Here is an 11,496-nt window from a genome sequence, read left to right as displayed (position 1 = left end):
CGAGCCAAACTGATATAAATGGTTTGGTTTGGTTATGGTTTAGTCTAAAAATCCATTTGGTTATCATATTTATTAACCAAATGGTTTAGGTCTAGTTTGGTTAAAAACCGTAAAACCGAATAGTTTTTTTGGTTTTGATGAATATTTAGAATATCTATATATAATTATTATATATGTGCACTTTATATTATATTTAATAATATCTTTAATATTTTTTTGTTGGAGTTCCAACTATTTGAATTATTTTTTTTGGATTTTACATGGAATATTTGAGTTTCCAAAACTAGATTTAGATTCTATTATTTAAAATTATGTATACCTTATTGATTGATATATTATTTCTATTTTTTATTTTATGCAACAAACTTTTTTTTTATGTGTAAAATATAATAATCTAATTAACCCGTAACCAAATCGAAACCAAATTGAACCGAGATACATATGGTTTTTATGCTTTCACTTTTTACAAAACCGATAAACCGTAAAATCGTAGAAACCGAACCGTAACCAAACCGATATACATATGGTTTCTATATGGTTTCAATTTTATAAAACCAAAAAAAATCATAAAACGAAAAGACTGAACCGAAACCAAACCGAAAAACGAATGCCCTCCCCCACTCCTTATATTGTTTAATCTTTTTCAACATATTAAGGTAGTGAATGGTGACCATGAATAAGCGGTATTCGATTTTTTTTTTATAAAAAACGCACTATCGTCACCAATCAAGCTTTTAAAGACAAACTAGTGTTTTTCAAAAAAAAAAAAAAGCAGTTTTGCGGTTTTTGTCCAAGGGATTATAAGGTGGGCCACGTTTACAAAAATCCACACCTTTTACCCTGCGGTTTTTGAAACAACATCCAATAATACAGTTTTTAATTTTTTTCTAATAGAAATAATATATATGTTATACAAATATAAAAGAAATAAAATTAAAAAGAAAAAACATTTTTTTATCTTTCCTCTCTGGTCTCTGTACTTTTCACTCTCTCACTAACCATGTAACATTTTTAAACACTTTCATAATAGTTTTGTTTAATATATTATCATATGGTTTAATACAAAAATACACTTTCTATATGATCTAATAGATATTAAATTATAAAGACTAATTTTAATGCTTAATAAATTTAGTTTCAATAGAAGCATGTTAATACTAGGTTTTACCATATATTTTGATATTATTTTATTGTATTTTATTTTTTATGATTGTATTTTTTAATTTATTTTGCAATATGTATTTTTCATAATAATTTAGGTATCTAAAGTTCATAATTCTATGAAAATGTTTCTTCATTAAAAACAAAAAAATAATAATTTAGATCTATACTAAATATTAAAATTTTATTTATTAATGATATAGAAAATAAAATAACATGAAATCTGTACCGCAAATTATTTTTCACCAATCAAACATTATTTTGTACCGCTTATTTTAGAATAACCGCACTTGTCCCGCAAATACGTTTGTCCCGCACGTACCGCAGTTGAACCGTACCGCACTATCAAATTCTTTGTCCCGCATTACTAAATCCGCAGTTATCATTCGGACTCTTAGTATCAAGAATTGTTTGATTAGTTTATATATAAATATATAGATTTACTAATTCGGATAGCATTATCTTATTTGTGCATGTTGTTAATTGTTAGTTTGTATTAGTTCTAATACAAAGTAATATGATTCCTAATTTGTCCAAGTGTCTACAGTCCAACCGGTGTACCAAAAAGACTTTTTATGTTCAAAGAGACGCATAGGTACGTGTATATATGGTCATAATAATGTTATCCATAGTCAGAAACTCAGAATCGTTTAAAAGATATAAAAGAGAATTACAACCACATACATAGTTGAAAATATCCAAGAGAATATAATCTCTTCTTTCTTATTAAAGGAATATAATCTTAGCCTAATTAATTGTAATATTATTACTTCCATTCCAATAAGAGAATACAGCTCATTGGGAGTTATTCTTTATCTTTGCCACGCCATATATCTTTTTAATTTTCTTAATAGTAAGCACTAAGTAAAATATCTCCTTGATGGTGATAGAGTAGTATTAATTATCCATTGTGGGGCTATAAATAGAGACCTTTGAGATCCAAGTTTATCGTCAAAGCAACCAAACACATAAAGAGAGATTTAATACAAAAGAAAGAGATTTTTTTTTTAAAGATATGGCAGGACTCATCAACAAGATCGGAGATGCACTCCACATTGGAGGAGGCAACAAGGAAGGTGAGCACAAGAAGCACGAAGAGGAACACAAGAAACACGTCGACGAGCACAAGAGTGGCGAGCACAAAGAAGGTATCGTTGACAAGATCAAAGACAAGATCCACGGTGGAGAAGGCAAAAGCCACGACGGAGAAGGCAAAAGCCACGACAAAGAAGGCAAAAGCCATGACGGTGAAAAGAAAAAGAAGAAGGAGAAGAAGGAGAAGAAACACCATGGCGATGGTCACCACAGCAGCAGCAGTGACAGCGACAGCGATTAAGGTTTATTTTACTTTAATTTCACTACTTTTTTTAATTATACATCTTCAACAAATATTTACTAATAAGTTTTGGATCTTGAAAAACTACTACGTATTATTTAGTTGTCGATCTAATAAGTTGAATTTTGTACTGAGTTGTTAATCATGAACAAATATACTCATAAGCTTTGGATCTTGAAAGAAATAATTTTTGGATCTTGAAAAAGGAAAATTTTAGATCTTGATAACTCTATTTATAGTGTTATATATATAAATATATTTATTTATTTATTTATTTTGTTAAAAAATATTCAAATAATTGTTGTATTTATTAAATGTATTTTTGACTTGTAGGTGAGAAAGTGAGGAGGATCGCTTAAATAAAACAGATCTGCTTCTGAGTATTATTGATTAAGTCTGTTCCTATCCTCTTAGAGACAGGCTTAAAGAAAGGAGAACCGTGCATCTGTCTTCGTTTGTTGTGTTTTTGCTTTCTTGTCATGAAAATAATGCTCATGTGTCTTATCTAAGTCTAAATTAATAAATCCATGTATCCTAACCTGTTGAGAAATTTTATTTTAAGAAGATCTAAACTTGTTGATAAACAAACAACTGATCAAATCATTGAAGTCGATGTTAAGAACAAAAAGAAGTTAAATAAAAAAAGAAATCAATACTTTCTTTCAAGAGTAGTAATGTAATGTCGCTACTCGTAAGTCGTAACTAGATCTCATCCTCCTAGTGGTCGACAAAAAGAAAAAGAAATGAGCTACTGATTTTATATTTATATTAGGTTTGAACCCGTGGTACATGGGATGATTTTCTTTATAAATTATATTTTTAATATATTTTAGGTTTTTCATATTTAGTATCATAATTTATTTGTCGTGTCATAAAATTTAACATAATTAAATTTAAAACTTTATTACCTATCAAAAAGTATTGTTTTTCTATTGTGCTATTTTTTATTAGTCCACATTAGTGGTTTTTTTTTGTATTGAAAAATTTTGCACAATAATTCTTTAATAGGAGTCCATTGATGAGAAGGGGCTAGGGAAAGCTTGAACCCAATTCCTACAGTGATGAAGAAAAAAGTTGATTCTAAATTCTAAATAAGTATCTTCTCGGTCCACAGAGACAAAATGTAGGACTGGTGCCAACAGTTAATCACGGCTAAAATTCCTGAAAAATTAGCTTTTTATGATTATATTAGTAATAATCCAGCAAAAGGGGGGTTATTCCGAGCGGGTTCAATGGACAATGGGGATGGAATAGCTGTTGGATAAATCAAAGCGAGAAGACGGTTGGGAAAACAAGAAAGGATTGGTCCACCAAGCTTGACAATGATGGGAACCCGCACATAATTATATATATGTAAACTCATCTTTTTTTTTGTCATCTGATGTTATTGATACTTCTTAAAAGTTTACATTGAGAAATACATAAGCCGGCGGAAAATAGAGATATCCCCGGAGTCTAAAGCCCAAAAGAGGGGAGTCTAAGCCGGCGGACACAGGATAAGTCCCCGGAAACAACTAACAACTAGAAGGAAAGTTACAAACCAAAATCGAAAGAGAACGAATCCAACAACTAAGAACAGAGGCATACTAACAATAATAGCTAAAGCAAATGTTAAGTCTAAACCACCAAATCAACCTTATCTTCTGAAGCTTCTGCGAATGAGCTGTATCAATGCTGCCCCCGGCCAAAACATCAAACAACAGCTGCCTCCTCCTATCACAATGAGAGATGATCTCTCCAAACAAGACTTCACAACCTAACAAGTAAAGCTCAATTAAGAACCTCTATACACTTCTAGATGCGGCGAGACTACTGATGCGTCAAGATCGCCTAGATAGAAGCCATAAACAAGCAATCCGACATCCTCCAGATTCGGAAACGCTTAAGACAAGGAGGGAAACACAACCAAATCGATGAGCTTCAAATTCCAGAAGCGACACTCATCTACAAAGGTTACCATCACCGGAAACTTCCACCTAAGACTAGAAGGATCTAAAGCCTAGAGCCAAGCAAAAACTTCACACAAACAACCTCTTCTTAGAGCCGAAACGAATCTAGAAGGGAAACTAATAGGTATAACCAGGCTAAAAGTGAGCGGGAAAAACATGGCCAGTGAATTCTTCCTACAGAACACACACAAACCAACCCAGCGGCATCAAAACAACAAGAAGCACAAGAGCGAGAAACCAAATCTGGGTTGTGAACAGCAAAAAACAATGGTTTGTCTCCGTAGATCTCAGATCCGGAACCATCTTTCTCGCCTAAGCCACAAAACCAAGCAAATCTGAGACGCTCTACCGCTTCCCCAAAACACCCAAAAGCACAAACTGATTAAACTAAAAAGAAAACCCCAATCGATGGCCAAGAAGAAGCCACCGCACTCCGGTCTCAGATCTGAGAAAAAAACTTGGAGCGGCGGCTGGTTTTTTAGGTTAAGTCGAGAGAGAGTTCTCGGGGAAAAAAAAAACGAAAAACAGATATATGTAAACTCATCTTATAGTCATATTTATGTAAAATCTAATTCGCTCCATCACATGGCCTACAATATTATGAAATTATGTAAACTCTTACCCGTTCAAATTTTAACCGGCAATCATAGTTTTACATTTTAACCGATATATTGTAAATATAATTTATATATGAATGCAACTAAAAAGAAAATCTTACTTACATTAGTTTAACAGTTTAATCTTTTATGCTGTTGACAAAAAAAATGCAACTATACAATTGCTGAAATCTTAATATATATAATTTGGTATAGATTTATGATTTCTACTGATGTTAAGTAATTAAGATTTAATATGTTAAATTTGAATTCTTCATATCTCTAAACTCTCTAATAGAATTCAAAAGAAAATCCGAAATTATTGTAGCATATGCGTATAATTACATTTAGCTTTGTGGATTTACAACATTAGATGCTGACTATTATTTGGATTATTTAGCTTTGTGCATGTGTTAAGATTTCACAAAATATTATAGTTACCATATATACTAACTAACCCGTAATCATACGTTTAAACAGTTGGGTTCAACTATTTAACCCATTTACCCAAACAAAAACACGCGGACCCTATACTATTTGGATTGAATTGAATTCAATTTCTGATTTATTCCCTAATTGTCCTTTTTGATTTTAATTAGTGTTTTCTAAATGCATAAATTGAATGGCAATTGAAGTAAATAAAACCATAATTTTGGACATTCTTAATTTTGTACTCCTCTTTTAATAGTATTAAGATATATGAGTTACTGATTTGTTGGACAGTTCATACAAGCATACACCTTATACTTCACTCTCATCCAAAAAATTCTACATGCTAAGTTAATCTACTGTCTATACGACTACCCTGATCAGTTAAGATAACCTGACATTTACAAAAAAAACTTTTCTTCGATACCAAACTCCCCCACCTAAATGCTACTCAAAGGATAAAACTCTCTCATCAGCAAACACTTGATTTAGCCATGAGGGATGGCTAAGTGCTACATACGATTGCATCCGATCTTCACTTGTAACACTTTTTGCTAAGAGATGAGCTCCTCTATTAGCTTTTGGGCACTCCACTTCCAATTTCCCCTGCACAAAAAACCTCACCAATCTTCCCAATTCACCTGATTTATAATAGAAAGATGGCCAAGCTCTTGGTCTTAACACGTAATTCACCATCAACGTGTCTTCTACCGCAATTGTAACTTTTACGTATCTATGACTGACCATACTTTCCATCGCCCATTGGTAACTAAAAAACTGGCCTGCTCCTTGGTTTGGACGTTTGAAAAAGCTCTGCGACTTTGTAACAGTACTATTCCTTTGTCGTCTCTCAACACCCAAGCACTCCCTGCAAGTAAGTTTCTTCGCGACCAACACAACCCTACATTGCATTTTACCCATAATCTCTTTGGTGGACTCCACTTCTCAGATACATCCACTCTAGACTCCTCCAGTCCCTCATCCCGGGTTTTCCTTTGACTCCCGTATATCTCCTCCACTCTCCGTTCTTCACCATTGGCATCCAAACTCTGTGCCGTAAACCACTCCTCAACATCCTCTCTTATCTTTTCCACTGAATGTAAAGGATGAAACTGTTTCCCTTCAAAACAAAAAGCATTTCTATTTTTCCATATCGTCCATATGATTCAAGGGAAACTCTTTCTCAACGGAATGGGCCACTGCTTATTGTCTCTATTCACCATCAAATGATGCATATTTGAGTAAACTGACCCTTTATCAAAACCATTTTCAGGTGATGGATAATCCGAAAGAGCCCAAATTTGCCTTGCTCCATTACATTCAAATAGCACATGGTTGATTGATTCACCTTCTTTTCCACAAGAATGGCATCTCTCATCTAATCTCATCCCCCTCTGGTTCAGCTTTGATAACACTGGTATCGCTCCACTCAAAACCTTCCACAAAAACACTTTAAGCTTAGGGTCAGTTTGTAACTTCCATATTTGAATTTTTAGCAGATTGAGTGAAGGTTGGACGTTGGCTCTGATGTAGTAGGTTTAGTATCAATTATTATCAATCCACAATTTGCATTAATCAACACACTAGGAATACACAAAGATGCTTAATCTATTCTTAATCAAGGAAAAGTTCTTTTATCACAATTTTAGCTAACAAAATGATTCAAACAAAGGAAAACAAGACAATGCAAACTCAAGGCAAACAAACACAATTAGCAATAATACTGAAAATCAAGAATTAACAAGAGAACCTTGGGCAGGGTAATTGACTTGGGAGATAGCTAATCAATCCTAGATGTCTAAGTAACAATCAAGAACAATCATATGGCTAGAACACTTATGCAAATCAATTCATTTCCATGATAGAGATCCCATACTAATCAAGTGATAATCAACAATTTCCAAAGGTAATCACAAGACAAACATGCAATAAGAACAAGTTCAAATACCACTAAGCACCCTAATCATCAATTTCCATTGGCTAGGAATGCAAAGCTCTTGAAAAGTTTGGTTCAGGAATTTCATCAAACACCTTGTGGGCATGAAAATCCTAAAGTCTAAATTCAAGCTTGATCAAAGCTATCTAGCATTATTATCACTAATCAAGATAGGAAATGCATAAATAAAGCCCTAGACATCAAAGATCAACCATCTATCTCCCTAATCTACCAAGCCCAAAGTCCTAAAAGATCTACTCACTAATCATCATGATCACACAAAGGAAAGAGTTTTGTCTTTGTGAAATCATAATAAAGGTTTGTAGATTAAGAGATTTGAAAGACAAACTACTATTAAAACTGGAAAATCCACCAAAGATTCAACAAAACCAAGTTTGAAAAAGCTTAAGAACCCTAAGTGGCTACTTAACAAAAGCTAATACAAGAGATGATAGATAAGATAAGAGATAAGTCTCCACAATTAGGGTTTGAGTATTTATAGGAAAACATAAACTAAACCGGAACAAACCGGATTGAAATTAAACAAATCAAAGAAAACCGGAACAAACCGGGGTTTCCAAAATGGGTTTTGATCGACCATTTGGTCGATTGGTCCTCCGTCGTGATCGACCATTTGGTCGATCGGTTGGTCGATCGCTTAAGTTCCCGAAGTCTCGACTCTTGAAGTTCGAAGTCCAGCTTGCGTCTCGATCGACCATTTGGTCGATTGCCTGGTCGATCGTCCAAGTCTCCGAAGTCTCGGCTCGCGTCACGATCGACCATTTGGTCGATTGCTCGGTCGATCGACCAAGTCTCCAAAGTCTCGGCTCGCGTCACGATCGACCATTTTGTCGATTGCTCGGTTGATCGGCCAAGTCTCCGAAGTCTCGGCTCGCGTCACGATCGACCATTTGGTCGATTGCATTGGTCGATCGTTTTGGTCTTCGAAGTCTCGGCTCGCGTCACGATCGACCATTTGGTCGATTGCATTGGTCGATCGTTTTGTCCTGCGTCCAGTCCGAGAAGTCCGAGAGTGGTTTGATCGACCAAATGGTCGATCGTTTGCTCGATCGTCTAAAGTCTGCGAATCCAATGATGTGTTGATCGACCAAATGGTCGATTGGCTGGTCGATTGTTTGGCCTTCTTGCCTTCATTTCCATTTCCTTGCAACTCTTTGACTTATTTGGCTCCAAAGCACACTTTCCTTGCATATCTCCACTCCAACACCTGAAATACCAGACTTGATGCAAAATGCAGCCTAAACAACCTAAATGCTCAAGAATATGCACAAAACAATGAGGAAATAAGCTTTAAAAACTCATAAAAACACAAGATATCAACTCCCCCAAACTTATATTTTGCTAGTCCTCTAGCAAAAACCAAGTAGAAAACAAGGGAGAGAGGTTTAAAAATGGGACTCAGAACCTAAAGGCATGAGACAAAGAATTCAAACCAAAGTCCTTAGATGCAGTTCAATGGTGCTAAGATCAATCAAAGTCCTTACAAATATTTTTCTAAGCTTAACACAATGCATCACTCTAGTTCATCTTCTATCTATTGGCAAAGACTTGCAATCCTATTGAACATCTCTTTCACATTCATTAAAGTGTTTGGTGTGATCTTGCAAATGGAAAATAAATCAAGCTCAATTGGTTTAAGGGAAAGGCTGTTTATAAAGTGGTTGGATATTGGTGTTTTTGGGTGGTTAACTCCCAAACAAAGAGGAATGCTAGACAGTCATGAAATCTATCTAAGACCAAGAATAATTTGGGCTACAAAGCTTAGCTCTTGATGTTCTACCCACCTAAAAGCTTTTCTACCCCTTATTCTCATCTTTCTTATCTTCCTTTTAAACCCAAAAACTCAACCTTATTCAACTTAATCCCTTTTTCTTCTTTACTTATGGTCTTATACATTTATTTTTATTGAATCTCTAAGGCTGTTCTTGCTTTAAACACTAGCTCATTTTCTTTCTTATTCATTCTTTGCTATACTCCCAATCTTGTTTGATTTTTCTTTTCTCTTTTCATTTTGATTCTAGGAGACTATAACAATACTTTCTATCCCTTTTCTTTGAGACTTAGAGCTTATAATTAACTTAACCTTAGAGATTTTTTTTTTCTTTTGACCAAGTAAACCTTTATTTCCCTTCTTATTCTCTCTTGTTCCCAAACTTGAACCCAAATCAACATTCTAACCACTTATTTCTTTCAAAACCAGTCCTATTAGCTAGCTATAAAGATTCCAAGCCTAGCTAAAACAAGAGCCAAAAGTAATGGCAGACTTAGCCGGATTGATCACTTGTCATGTTGCCTTTCCATAAGCTTCTAGAATTGCTAACAAAACCGCTGCTTGCTCCGAATTAGCCTTACACATAAACAGACTATCATCAGCAAATAGAAGGTGATGAATTGAAGGACCTTCTTCATGTAATTGAATGCCGGATAGCCTTCCTTCCCATTGTGCTACATTTAGCATATGCTTTAACCCTTCTGTGCACAACACAAACAGAAATGGGGAGAGGGGGTCCCCCTGCCTTAACCCTCTTTGTGGTTTGATCAGACCATGTGGTTGATTGTTAATAACCACTGAAAAAGTTACCGATGTCACACAAAACATCACCCAGTCCACCTATTTGATATGAAAACCCATTGCTAACAGTAAAGCCCTAAGATAACTCCATTCGACTCTATCGTAAGCCTTCGACATGTCCGTTTTAATGGCCATATACCCTTCCGCCACTCCCAGTGTAACATGAAGGTTGTGAACTATCTCGTCTGCCACCAAAATGTTATCAGAAATTAACCGTTCAGGAACAAAAGCAGTTTGAGTCTCTGAAATGACCGTGGGCAACATTGGCCGAAGTCTCTTCACCATAACTTTGGATATTATCTTGTAAAGCACCGAACATAAGCTTATTGGTCTGAGATCCTTCATTAAGAACGGGTGAGGAATCTTTGGAAGAAGACACAAATGAGTAAAGTTCCATTCAAGTGGAAAAATTCCTTCCTCAAAAAACAGAGACACTTCTTTTACTACTTGGTTTCCCACTATCTCCCAATAGTGTTGAAAAAAAAGTGCTGACATTCCATCTGGTCCTGGAGCCTTTTCTAGATTAATAGCAAATAGAGCTTCTTTTATTTCGTCTGCAGAGACTTCTCTAATCAACCTTTCATTCATTTCTTCAGACACTCTCGAGTGCAATCCAGCAAACCAAGTCGCATAAGGAGTTGGATTCGATGAAGTAAACAACAACTGAAAGTAATCTATCGCAACTCCCCCTTTGGCTGCTTCTGACCTCTGTTGAATTCCATTCTTAGCCAATAAGAATTCAATTCTCAGCCTTGTTCGGTTATTTCTCACTGCAGCCTGGAAATATCTAGAGTTTCTATCTCCACTTTTCAACCATTTGAATCTACTTCTTTGCCTCCAAAATATCTCTTCTTCTCTGTATGCCACCGCCAATTCCCGTTTTAAACTGTGCACCAACATACGCCTTGGGAAAACCGATGATTGCTCATTTTCTAAGGCGTTTTCGATCTGATGAATTGTCTCTTTAGCATTAAGTGTATTAGTCTTCTTCCACCCACTTAAAGCTTTTCTACACCATCTGAGCCTTTGTGATGCACTACTTTCATTTGAAACTACTCCATTTCCCCAAGCTTGTTCAATAGCCTCCTTCACCTTAGCTTTGTACATAAATCTTTTATCAAATCTGAACTGACCTCTGTACTCCTCTTGGGAGTCCATCAACTTAATCAGCAAAGGTCGGTGATCTGATCCTCTGAAGTCGATAAAAGCTTGATTAGCTGCAGGAAATTGAACAAACCACTCTTTGTTCCCAGAAGCCCTATCTAATCGACTCTGTATCCACATATCATACCGTTTACCTGCCAAAGTAAAACCATTCCCTTTACTTGACAACTCTATCATATCACAAGTTTCGATCATATCTGCAAACTGTTTGAAAGTGGTTTCACATCGCCTAGGCCTTCCAATCTTTTCCCCATTGTACAAAATGTCATTAAAATCGCCCACCATACACCAACTATCCTTACGTCCTACCCCAATCCTACAAATCCTTTCCC

At 35.3% G+C, this 11,496-nt stretch overlaps 1 pseudogene across 1 annotated transcript; it reads left to right on the top strand.

The window, feature by feature from the left end:
* Positions 1–2,111: 2,111 nt before the first annotated feature.
* On the top strand, positions 2,112–3,085 carry LOC104787313 (dehydrin HIRD11 pseudogene; annotated as a pseudogene). Its single transcript, XR_015557537.1, has 2 exons — positions 2,112–2,498; positions 2,831–3,085. The product of XR_015557537.1 is annotated as a dehydrin HIRD11 pseudogene (transcript).
* The last annotated feature ends 8,411 nt before the right edge of the window (positions 3,086–11,496 follow it).

The sequence above is a fragment of the Camelina sativa genome, chromosome 5 (genome assembly GCF_030686135.1).
Source record: "Camelina sativa cultivar CO46 ecotype springtype chromosome 5, ASM3068613v1".
NCBI lineage: Eukaryota > Viridiplantae > Streptophyta > Magnoliopsida > Brassicales > Brassicaceae > Camelina > Camelina sativa.
This window is presented reverse-complemented; position numbering and strand designations above follow the sequence as displayed.